Below are 10,248 nucleotides of genomic sequence, written 5' to 3'. Positions count from 1 at the left end.
TTTATATTTGGGCCATTCGTAGCCAGGGAGTGGAACCGTTCGGTGAGGGTTTCTGCCGAGTTCATGAACTACACTATCAGACTAAAGCCAGAGGAGATGGTCTTCATGAGAATTTTGGATGTTACAACTTTGCTTATCGCAAGACTACGAAGTTTCCAGTGATAAGCTACCGAAGCAAATGGCCAGCCGGATGGAAGTCTGAATGGTTTTATGTTAAAGTCGATAAAGATGAGGATAAATTGGTCCAGAGTCCGCTAGAGCTAACCTTCGGAGAAACGAGGCCCCGATGCAACATGATAAGGGGGAGCCCGAGCCAAATTGCTTTGGCTGAATTTCGCGTGATTTCAGATCATATTGGCACTAGAGACTTGGTGCAGGAATTTCTGGCTTTTAAAGTGTTCCCAACAATGAGGGATTGGGAGATGCCGAAGCTGGAGGGAGAAAAGAAAAAGGGAGAACTTGTTCGATTGCCTTATTACTACAAGTTTAAGAAACACTTTAAAAAACCCTGCCAGGAATGGTTGGACACAATCGAGATTATGTGCAACGATATCCTCGGAAATTATTCTAAGAAAGAAGATCAGTTGATGACTGCAGCCTTCGGCACTCGTCCGAAGCGAAGATTGAATCGTGTGCTAGATGCCTTGAATTTTGATTACCCTGATTATGAGCAACTGGGCGGAGATGCCGAAGGCCCAAAGAGAAAGAGGATTGCTAGCGCCCTGGACAAAGAAAGCACCAAATTGGCTAAAAAGGAAAAAGAAATTTCTGAAAAATTGAGCCCTGAGCCGAAGGTAGCTGTTCCAAGGAAAAGAAAAGCTGCATCTCCAAAACTTGCATCTCCAAAACCAAAGACATCGGCCCGAGAGGAGGAAGCTCCTGCGACACATTCTGCTGCCGAAGTGGAAGAGATTCTGAAGGTAATGACTAAACCTTTGCCTGTCAAGCTAAGTCCGCTGGCGCCAGAACTGACGAAGTTTTTTCAGAAGGGCAAAGAAGCTTCGGCAGCAGAAAGTCCCCCAAAGCCGAAAAAACGAAGAATTATCCAAGTGGCAGATGTCATTCATCAGACACCGCCACCGACATCGGCATCAAAAATTGTCACTGCCGAAACCACAGCCATCGGAGCCGAAACCACCGGAGCCGAAACCGGGGGAGCCGAAGCCACCGGAGCCGAAGCCACCGGAGCCGAAGGTACTGGAGCAAGCACTGAAGCCGAAGCCACCGGAGCCAAAACCGGGACCAACGAAGATCCTAACCTGGAAACCACGCTTGATGATATTGACAATATACTTCTGAGAATGGCTGAAGAAGAAGCTGTTGTGGTTGCAGTGAACACGGCAACAGAAAAAAGGAAAAGAGCAGATTGAAGATATTTTGGAAGAAGAAAATTTTAATTTTCAAGATATACTTGGACAAGAGTTATCAAACGCTGAAAAAGAAGAGCTAAAGAAATATGCTATATCCTGTGGATACAAACCAGGGTCTCTGCTATTTGGTGGGGTCAATGAAGGGAAGCTGAGATGCCTTCGGAACCGAACCGAGGCCAAGGTTGTTAGGACCTTCTCCAAAAGCGTTGGTCTGCCGAAGATAGAAGCGGACCTCTGCAGATACCAGCGACAGCATATCGCCGGTAGCCTGCTCTATGCTAATTTCAAGGTAAAAAACTCTCGATTTTTTTTATTATTATTTTTATTTTGAATTAAGTTGTTTTCTGACGAAGGTTGTTTTAGCAGAGTATACTTCTAAGTAAAGTGCTGAGAATGCAACAAGATCTTGAAGATGAGAAGAACGAAGCTACCATCAAAGATCTAGAAAACAAAGTCAGAAATTACGAAGCTGCTCTGAAGGAAAAAGACTCCGTCGTTCAAGATCTTGAAATCAAAGTTAAAGATCACGAAGCTGCCTTGGAAAAGAAAGACTTCGTCATTCATTCTATAGAAGGTTCATTAGCTAAAGCCCAAGCCGAAAATAACAAATTAAACAATGAATTACTTATAAAATCAGAAAAGTCTGAGCAGGAAAAGAAGAATCTCGAAACAAATCTCAAGACCGAAATCGAGAAGAATTCGATTTTTGCAAAAATCATTGAAGGAGCTTCAGGAGAAATGCTTAGATTTCGGGAACCGTTGCGTGCAGCGGCTGAAGGATGTGTTTGACTCAATTGGAGCCAGCTCTGATAAATTTACACCTTCAGCTGAAAACTTGCCAAGCACCTTGGAATACATTGAGGGCGAAGTTGATGCACTTGACGAAGTTATTGCTGGGTATGCTGATTTCTGCGCCCTGCTAGCTTCTCGAGGCACAGCTACCGCTTTCCTGAAGGCTGGCTGTACGCACGGAAAAATTGTAAATAGGCCAAATTTCAGCTTGTCACCGGCAGATTTGGTTGACATCCCAAGCCTAGTCCAAAGCATAGGAAACAGATTTATGACCCAAATTTAGATAAACGGCGGGCGAAAAATGGCTGGTGACGAAGCTCGGAGCCATCTTAAGCCGGTGAGAAACTTATACTTGTTACTTTTACCTTCTCCTTGAATTCTGCACCTTTCTTATTTTGTTTCAATATGTACAGGATGACGAAGCTGAAGAATGACGGACTGAAGCTTAACAGTTGCTGCAAAAGACTTTTCTGCAAAAAATTCTGGAGAAATCTTTGTAATATAATTGTAGAAAAACTTATGTAAATTTGTGCATACCTTGTAATATATCTTTTCCCCTTTATTCGTGTACGATCTGCTTTGCTATGGACGAAATTTCATTTTTGAGCCGAAGGCGAAAAACACCTTCCCTTCTTTTCGTACACAACGAAGCATGAAAATTTCCTCTTTCTCCGAAGTTTTTCCTCATAGCCGAAGCATCTGCCTTTTCTGTATGGTATGATGATGATGATCCTATATATGTCTAAATGAATGTTTATGAATGCAAATGTCATGATGTAATGTATTGTGCAAATGATTATCCGAATGTACATCCAAAACCATAATCATAGCCTTCATTCCCTTGGGAATGATTCAAATCTTTTTGCCGTTTATTTTTCGGCTTCACCGTTTACTTTTCTGTGTATCAGCGCTGACTTTTCGCTGTAAGCCTCCCTTAGGAGCTTCTTCGCCTTTTACTTTCGGTGGAATCAGCGTTTATTTTTCGCTGTAAGCCTCCCTTAGGAGCTTCTTCGCCTTTTACTTTCGGCAGAATCAGCGTTTATTTTTCGCTGTAAGCTCTGCATTCCCTTAGGAACGACTTTTGAGCTTCTCCCTGTTTTCTTTTCTTTTTCCTTTGCACTCGATGGTGCGTTCTCGGCTTTTACATTTACATCTTTGGGGGATATCGCTCTTATAGAATTGAAATAAGGAAAAGAAAAATTACATGTTGTGGCCCCATTAAAAACGTTTCTCCCCCTTTGGAAAGGAAAAGGGTGCCATAAGAAAGAATAGAAAAAATTACATCAAGCTAAACATAATATCGCCGAAGCTCGTCTGCATTCCATGATCTAGGAATGTCGTTGCCGTCCATATCCTTCAATCTGTAGGAACCGGGTCTTGACGAAGCTACTACCAGAAAAGGTCCTTCCCACTTCAGCTGTAATTTGCCTACTGTCTCTGGGTTGGCTACTCTTCGAAGCACCAAATGTCCTGGTTCAATGTTCTTTAGCCTAACCTTTCTATCACGCCATTTTATTGTTTCAGCTTGGTATTTGTTGATGTTTTCCACAGCCTGAAGCCTGATCCCCTCTATAGCATCTTTTTCCACAGAGTAATTAGCTTCAGCTTCGTCTTCTGTCGAAGCTACTATTCTTATTGATCCTGTTTTGGCTTCTTCCGGAGTTATTGCTTCGTCACCAAACAATAGTTTGAATGGTGTAAAGCCTGTTGATCTTGATATTGTTGTGTTGTGGCTCCACACCACTTTGATTAATTCGTCTGGCCACTTTCCCCTAGGCTGATTGAAGATTAACTTCATTATTCCTGTCATTATGATGCCATTAGCCCTTTCAACAAGTCCATTCGACTCCGGATGCCGAACTGATGCAAAATGGATCTTCGTGCCAATTTGTTCACAAAATTCTCTGAACGCTTCGGAATCAAACTGCGTTCCATTATCCACAGTAATAGCCTTCGGCACTCCGAAACGACAAACAATATTTTGCCAGAAAAACTTTTGAATAGTGACCAAAGTTATTGTGGCTAAAGGCTTTGCCTCAATCCATTTAGAAAAATATTCCACTGCCACTACAACATATCTTAAGTTCCCTTGTGCTGGTGGTAACGGACCTAACAAATCAAGGCCCCACCTTTGCAACGGCCAAGTGGGTTGTATTAACTGGGTTAGAGACGAAGGTTGTTTTTGATCTCTTGCACATTTCTGACAACCTTCGCACTTTTGGACTAATTCCGCTGCATCCGAAGCTACCTTTGGCCAATAAAATCCTTGACGAAAAACTTTTTCAAGCAAAGGCCTAGATCCAATGTGAGATCCACACAGGCCTGCGTGTATTTCCTTCATCAATTCTATACCTTCGGCTCTGGATAAACACTTGAGTAATGGAGCACAGACTCCATGCTTGTACAGCTCCCCTTCTATTATAACATATGGTCGAGCTCTTGCCTCTATCCTCCTGTTATAAGCTTCGTCATCTGAAAGAAAGTTACCCTGAAGGAAAGAGATGATCTCAGTTCTCCAGTCTTCACTATAGACAAGGGATATGTTGAGGACTGCTCTTTCAAGAAGTTCGACCGAGGGTGCTTTTATTGTCTCGAAAAATACTTCCGAAGGTAAGGGCAGCCCCTATGCTGCTGACTTGGCTAATAAATCAGCATATTCATTTTCTCCACGAGGAATATTTTTAACAGAAAACCCTTCGAAGGAAGCCTCAATCCTTCGAACCGTGTCTAAATATTTTTCAAGCTTCGGATCTCTTGCTTTATAACTTTTGTCAATATGACCAGAAATAACCTGGGAATCAGTTTTAAGAACCGCCCTTCTAATTTCCATCGCCTTTAACTTCCGAAGACCCAAGAGCAAAGCTTCGTACTCAGCAATGTTATTTGTGCAACTGAAATCAAGTCTTGTTGCATAACAAGTTTTGACTTTGGAAGGTGCGACCAACACAACAGCTGCTCCTGCTCCGAAGGTTCCCCAAGATCCATCGCAAAATACTGTCCAAACTTCGACATCTTTACTCGTTTCTTCTTCCTGAGCCCCTGGCGTCCAGTCAGCAATGAAGTCTGCCAACGCTTGGGACTGAATCGAAGATCTATGCACATAATCAATACAAAATTCATTGAGTTCCGCAGCCCATTTTCCAACCCTTCCAGTGGCTTCTCTATTTCTTATAATATCCTTCAACGGTTGTGAAGAAGGAACAACTATATTGTATGCTTGAAAATAGTGTCGAAGCTTCCTGGAGGCCATCAAAATAGCATACAACACCTTCTCCAATTTTGTATAATTTTTCTTTGATAAACTAAGAACTTCGGATACAAAGTATATTGGGGCTTGCTTTTTGACTTGGCCTTCAAGCTTCTCCTGGACAAGTGTTGCACTTACCGCTGAGTGCGAGGCTGCCACATATAACAACAGAGGAGCCCCTGGCGTTGGTGGAGTTAGTGTTGTTAAGTCTATCAAATATTGCTTCAGCTCTTCGAAGGCTCTCTGCTGGACTGGTCCCCATTGAAAAACTTTGGCTGACTTCAGCACTTCGAAAAATGGTAAATTTCTCTCTACTGATCTAGATATGAATCTATTGAGAGATGCCAGTCTTCCTGTCAATCTTTGAGCCCCCTTCTTTGTACTTGGTGGTTCCATTCGAAGGATAGCATCGATTTTATTTGGATTAGCCTCAATCCCTTTTGTTGAAACTAGGCAACCAAGAAATTTCCCTTTCTTCACTCCGAAGACACATTTTTCTGGATTCAACTTTAAACCGGCCTGTCTAAAATTAGCGAAGGTCTCCTGCAGATCAGCAATGTGATTATCTTGCTTCGTGCTTTTTACAATGATATCATCAACATAAGTTAGCACATTTCTGCCTATCTGAGAATGAAGAACCTTCGCTGTCATTCTGCTGAAGCTTCCTCCAGCATTCTTGAGCCCCTCAGGCATCCGAAGGTAACACTATGTTCCACTAGGGGTTATGAAGCTGGTTTTTGGCTCATCCTCCTTCCTCATCCAAATTTGATGATAGCCTAAATAACAATCCAGCAGACTCATAAGCTCTGATGAAGCTGCTGCATCAACTAGAGAATCTATCCTTGGCAATGGAAACTCGTCCTTCGGACAGGCCTTGTTGAGATCAGTAAAATCAATACACATTCTCCATTTACCATTGGCCTTTTTTACCATAATAGTGTTAGCCAGCCACTCTGGGTATTTTACCTCTCTGATAACTCCGGCACTGAGGAGTCTTTTAACTTCATTCCGAGCACCTTCGGCCTTGTCATCAGACATCTTCCGAAGCCTCTGCTTTCTGGGTCTAAAGGATGGATCAACATTGAGCGAGTGTTCAATAACATCCCTGTTGACTCCGCAAAGATCATTGGCTGACCATGCAAAAACATCTTTGTTGTTGAACAGAAACCTTATTAAGGTCTTCTCCTGTTCTTCGGACAGTTGGGATCCCAATAGCACCTTCTGCTCTGCTATGTCCTCGCATAAGAGCATGGGCTTCGGCTGATCGGCCGAAGCAGCTTTCTCCCTTCTAAACTTGTACTGCTCACAAGCTTCAGCTCCATCTATGTTATGGATTGCTTTTGAGTCTGTCCAGTTTCCTTCGGCCCTTCTGGCAGCTTCCTGACTTCCATGAATAGCAATGGGTCCTTGGTCCGAAGGTATCTTCATGCAAAGATATGCTGGATGAAGAATTGCTTCGAAGGCATTAAGAGTACCACGACCAATGATTGCATTGTAAGGATATTCTATGTCAACAATATCGAACACAACTTGTTCAGTCCTTGTGTTGTTGATAAATTCGAAGGTTACTGGCATTGTGATTTTTCCGAGTGCTACAATCTGCCTTCCTCCGAAGCCACAAAGGGGATGTGTGGCATCATGGATGTTGTCTTCGGGCTCTTGCATCTGTCTGAAGGCCTTAGCAAATATGATATCAGCTGCACTGCCTGTATCAACCAAAACATTATGGACCAGAAATCCTTTGATCACACAAGAGATAACCATAGCATCATTGTGTGGGTAATCCTTGAGCTGAAGATCCTCTTGAGAAAAGGTAATTGGGATGTGAGACCATCTTGATTTGATGAAGGGTCCTTGTACCCCTACGTGTTGTACTCTTCTCTGTGCCTCCTTCTTCTGTTTCTTGTTGGCCGGCTTTGAGCATGAACCGCCTGTTATCGGGAGAATCAGCTTCGGAGCCGAAGCAGTTCCAGCTTGATTCTTGATCGAAGCCATCAGCTCAAAAAGTGGAAGTGAGTTCACCGGAGGTGGGCGCCAATGTTGGGGACTTGTTCTCAAATGCTTTGAATCAAGAACAAGGCAACATAAAATGTTAAATATTAATGCCCTTCGTCCGCTGAAGCATTATCTCCCCAAGGATTTAATGAACTTCGGACGAAGATCATGAGCGAAATATCACGAAGGTCATACCTTCGTGATCAAACTTATAAAACAATATGAAATAAAATATAAAAACATGAAGTATTAGAGAGAGAAATGCCTTAGATAGACAACATTATTCACATATTTAATTATATGAATTTAAATATCAAAACATAATGTTTAGGCATATTTATACCTTGGCCTTGACAGAAAACAATAATTCCAGAGCAATGCGTTTGCAATTACAGGATTGCGTGAACAGTAAAGGAATATTGTTCACTATTTATAGGCACAGGACACAGCTTGTAAGGAATTACAATCATACCCCTTATAAAAGTTTACAACAATGACTTAGACCCTTATGGACTAAAAGGTCATTCTATCTTTAAGTCGGTTCGATCCTTCATCTTCGGATACGTTATAAAACTGAAGCTTCATGAGTGGTAGTTTCGGCATCACGTATAAGCAGCTTTAGCCGAAGCTGATTCTTACTGCAGGACCTTCGGCGACGAAGCATGGTCCCAACACCTTTTAAGTCGGTTTCCTTTCCTGCTGTCATGCCGAAGCTCCCTTGCGCGTAGCTTCGGCGCTGCATCAACCTTCGTATCCTTTGTGCTTCTCCTACTGTGGTTCTGATTCGAATCCGAAGGTACCTGTTCATGTATTACAACTCCGGAAACATTGTTAAATCATGTTTTTGAGGACCTTCGGAAGACGAAGGCCCCCAACAGTATCCCAGTTAAGGTATGGAGATGTCTTGGGGATATAGCTATAATATGAATGACCAAGTTGTTCAACAACATCTTTCAGCTAAACAAGAAGCCTGATGAGTGGAGAAGTATATTGGTACCGATCTACAAGAATAGGGGAGATATTCAAAGTTGTACTAATTACCGAGGAGTTAAGTTGATAATCCATACTATGAAGCTGAGAGTTATTGATAAATGTTGGATATAAATAATGAGGACATCTTTGAACCAATTTGGTTTTATGTCTAGAAGGTCAACCTTGGAAGCCATTTTCTTAAAAAACAAGTGATGAAGCAGTTTAGGGGACAAAAGAAAGGTCTACATATGGTTTTCATTGACTCGAAGTAGGATCATAACAAAATACCAAGGAATGTTATGTGGTTGGCTTTAGACAAACTTAAAGTTTCAATGAAGTACATTGGACTCATTAAGGACATGTACAATAATTCACTAGTGTTCAAAAAAGTGATGGTGACACAAATGACTTCTCAATTAGAATAGGACTATATCAAGGATCAATTTTGAGCATTACCTTTTTTGCCTTTGTGATGGATAAGGCCACAAGGGACATATAAGGAGATATCACTTAGTGTATGCTTTTTGTGGATGATGTAGTGGTAGTTGATAAAAGTCAGGAAGGAGCAAATAGGAAACTAGAGTTGTGAGTGGAGAGTCTAGAATCCAAAGGTTTTAGACTCAGTAGAACTAAGACAAAATATATGAGATGTGATTTTGGAACTACTACACATGAGAAAGAAGATGTTAGTTAGTGCTTAGCAAGGACACATTTAGGTATTTAGGGTCAATGCTATAAAAAGACAAGTATATTGATGAAGATGTTAGTCATAAAATCAAAGCAGGTGGATGAAGTCACGTCAAACATCTGATGTTCTATATGAAAAGAGGGTACCACATGAGCTAAAAGGAATTTTTTATAGGACTGTGATTAGACCTACTATGTTGTATGTTGGTATAGAATTTTGTCTACAAAAATGACATGTTCAATAGGTAAGTGTTGTAGAAATATGTATGTTGTGTTGGATTTGTGGTTATACATGAAGGAATCAAATATGAAATGATGATATATGTTACACCTAGTGATGTGTACCCATACTTAGGGTACCTTGAGATAGCACAAAAAGTCCACTCTAAAAGATAAGAGCTTTGCATGGCCCAGGACGACCCTCGAGCTAGACAACCACAATCGTGTCACCCAAATAGGTCGAACTCGACCACAACAAACCAGACCTAATCACCCCAACCAGGTTAGACCTGACCATAGCACACCTGACCTAGCTCCTCGGCCAAGTTAGACCCATCCACAATAGACCTGCCCATGGAAAACCTGACCTAGTTCTCCGTCCAAGTCGCATCGACTAGGTTAGACCCAAGCAAACCTCTCTAGAGTTCCCCTGACCTGATTCTCTATCTAGATCGGTGATGACATCGATCACCTCGAGTAAACCCGGATCTAGGTCATCTCAGTTAGTCGGCTTTGACTCAGTCGCGCTAAGACAGATAAAGCATAGTGAAAGGGAATTAGGCTTACACCTAGTCCCTAATTAATTTTGGTGGTTGAATTGCCCAACACAAATAATTGGACTAACTAGTTTGCTCTAGTGTATAAGTTATACAGGTGTTAAAGGTTCACACTTAGCCAATAAAAAGACCAAATGTTGGGTTCAACAAAAGAGCAAAGGGTCAACCGAAGGCACCTCTGGTCTGGCGCACCGGACTGTCTGGTGTGCCACCAGACTGTCCGGTGTGCCACCGGACTGTCCGGTGTGCCACCGGACATGTCCGGTGCACCAGAGGACTCCAATTCAAACTCGCCACCTTCGGGAATTTCCAGAGGCACTCGCGCTATAATTCACCGGACTGTCCGGTGTACACCGGACAGTGTCCGGTGCGCCAAGGAAGAGCGGCCTCAGGAACTCGCCAGCTTCGG

The sequence above is a fragment of the Zea mays genome, chromosome 1, assembly GCF_902167145.1.
Source record: "Zea mays cultivar B73 chromosome 1, Zm-B73-REFERENCE-NAM-5.0, whole genome shotgun sequence".
In the NCBI taxonomy this organism is placed as follows: domain Eukaryota; kingdom Viridiplantae; phylum Streptophyta; class Magnoliopsida; order Poales; family Poaceae; genus Zea; species Zea mays.
The sequence above is the reverse complement of the archived record's forward strand: the minus strand, read 5'-3'. Positions refer to the sequence as shown.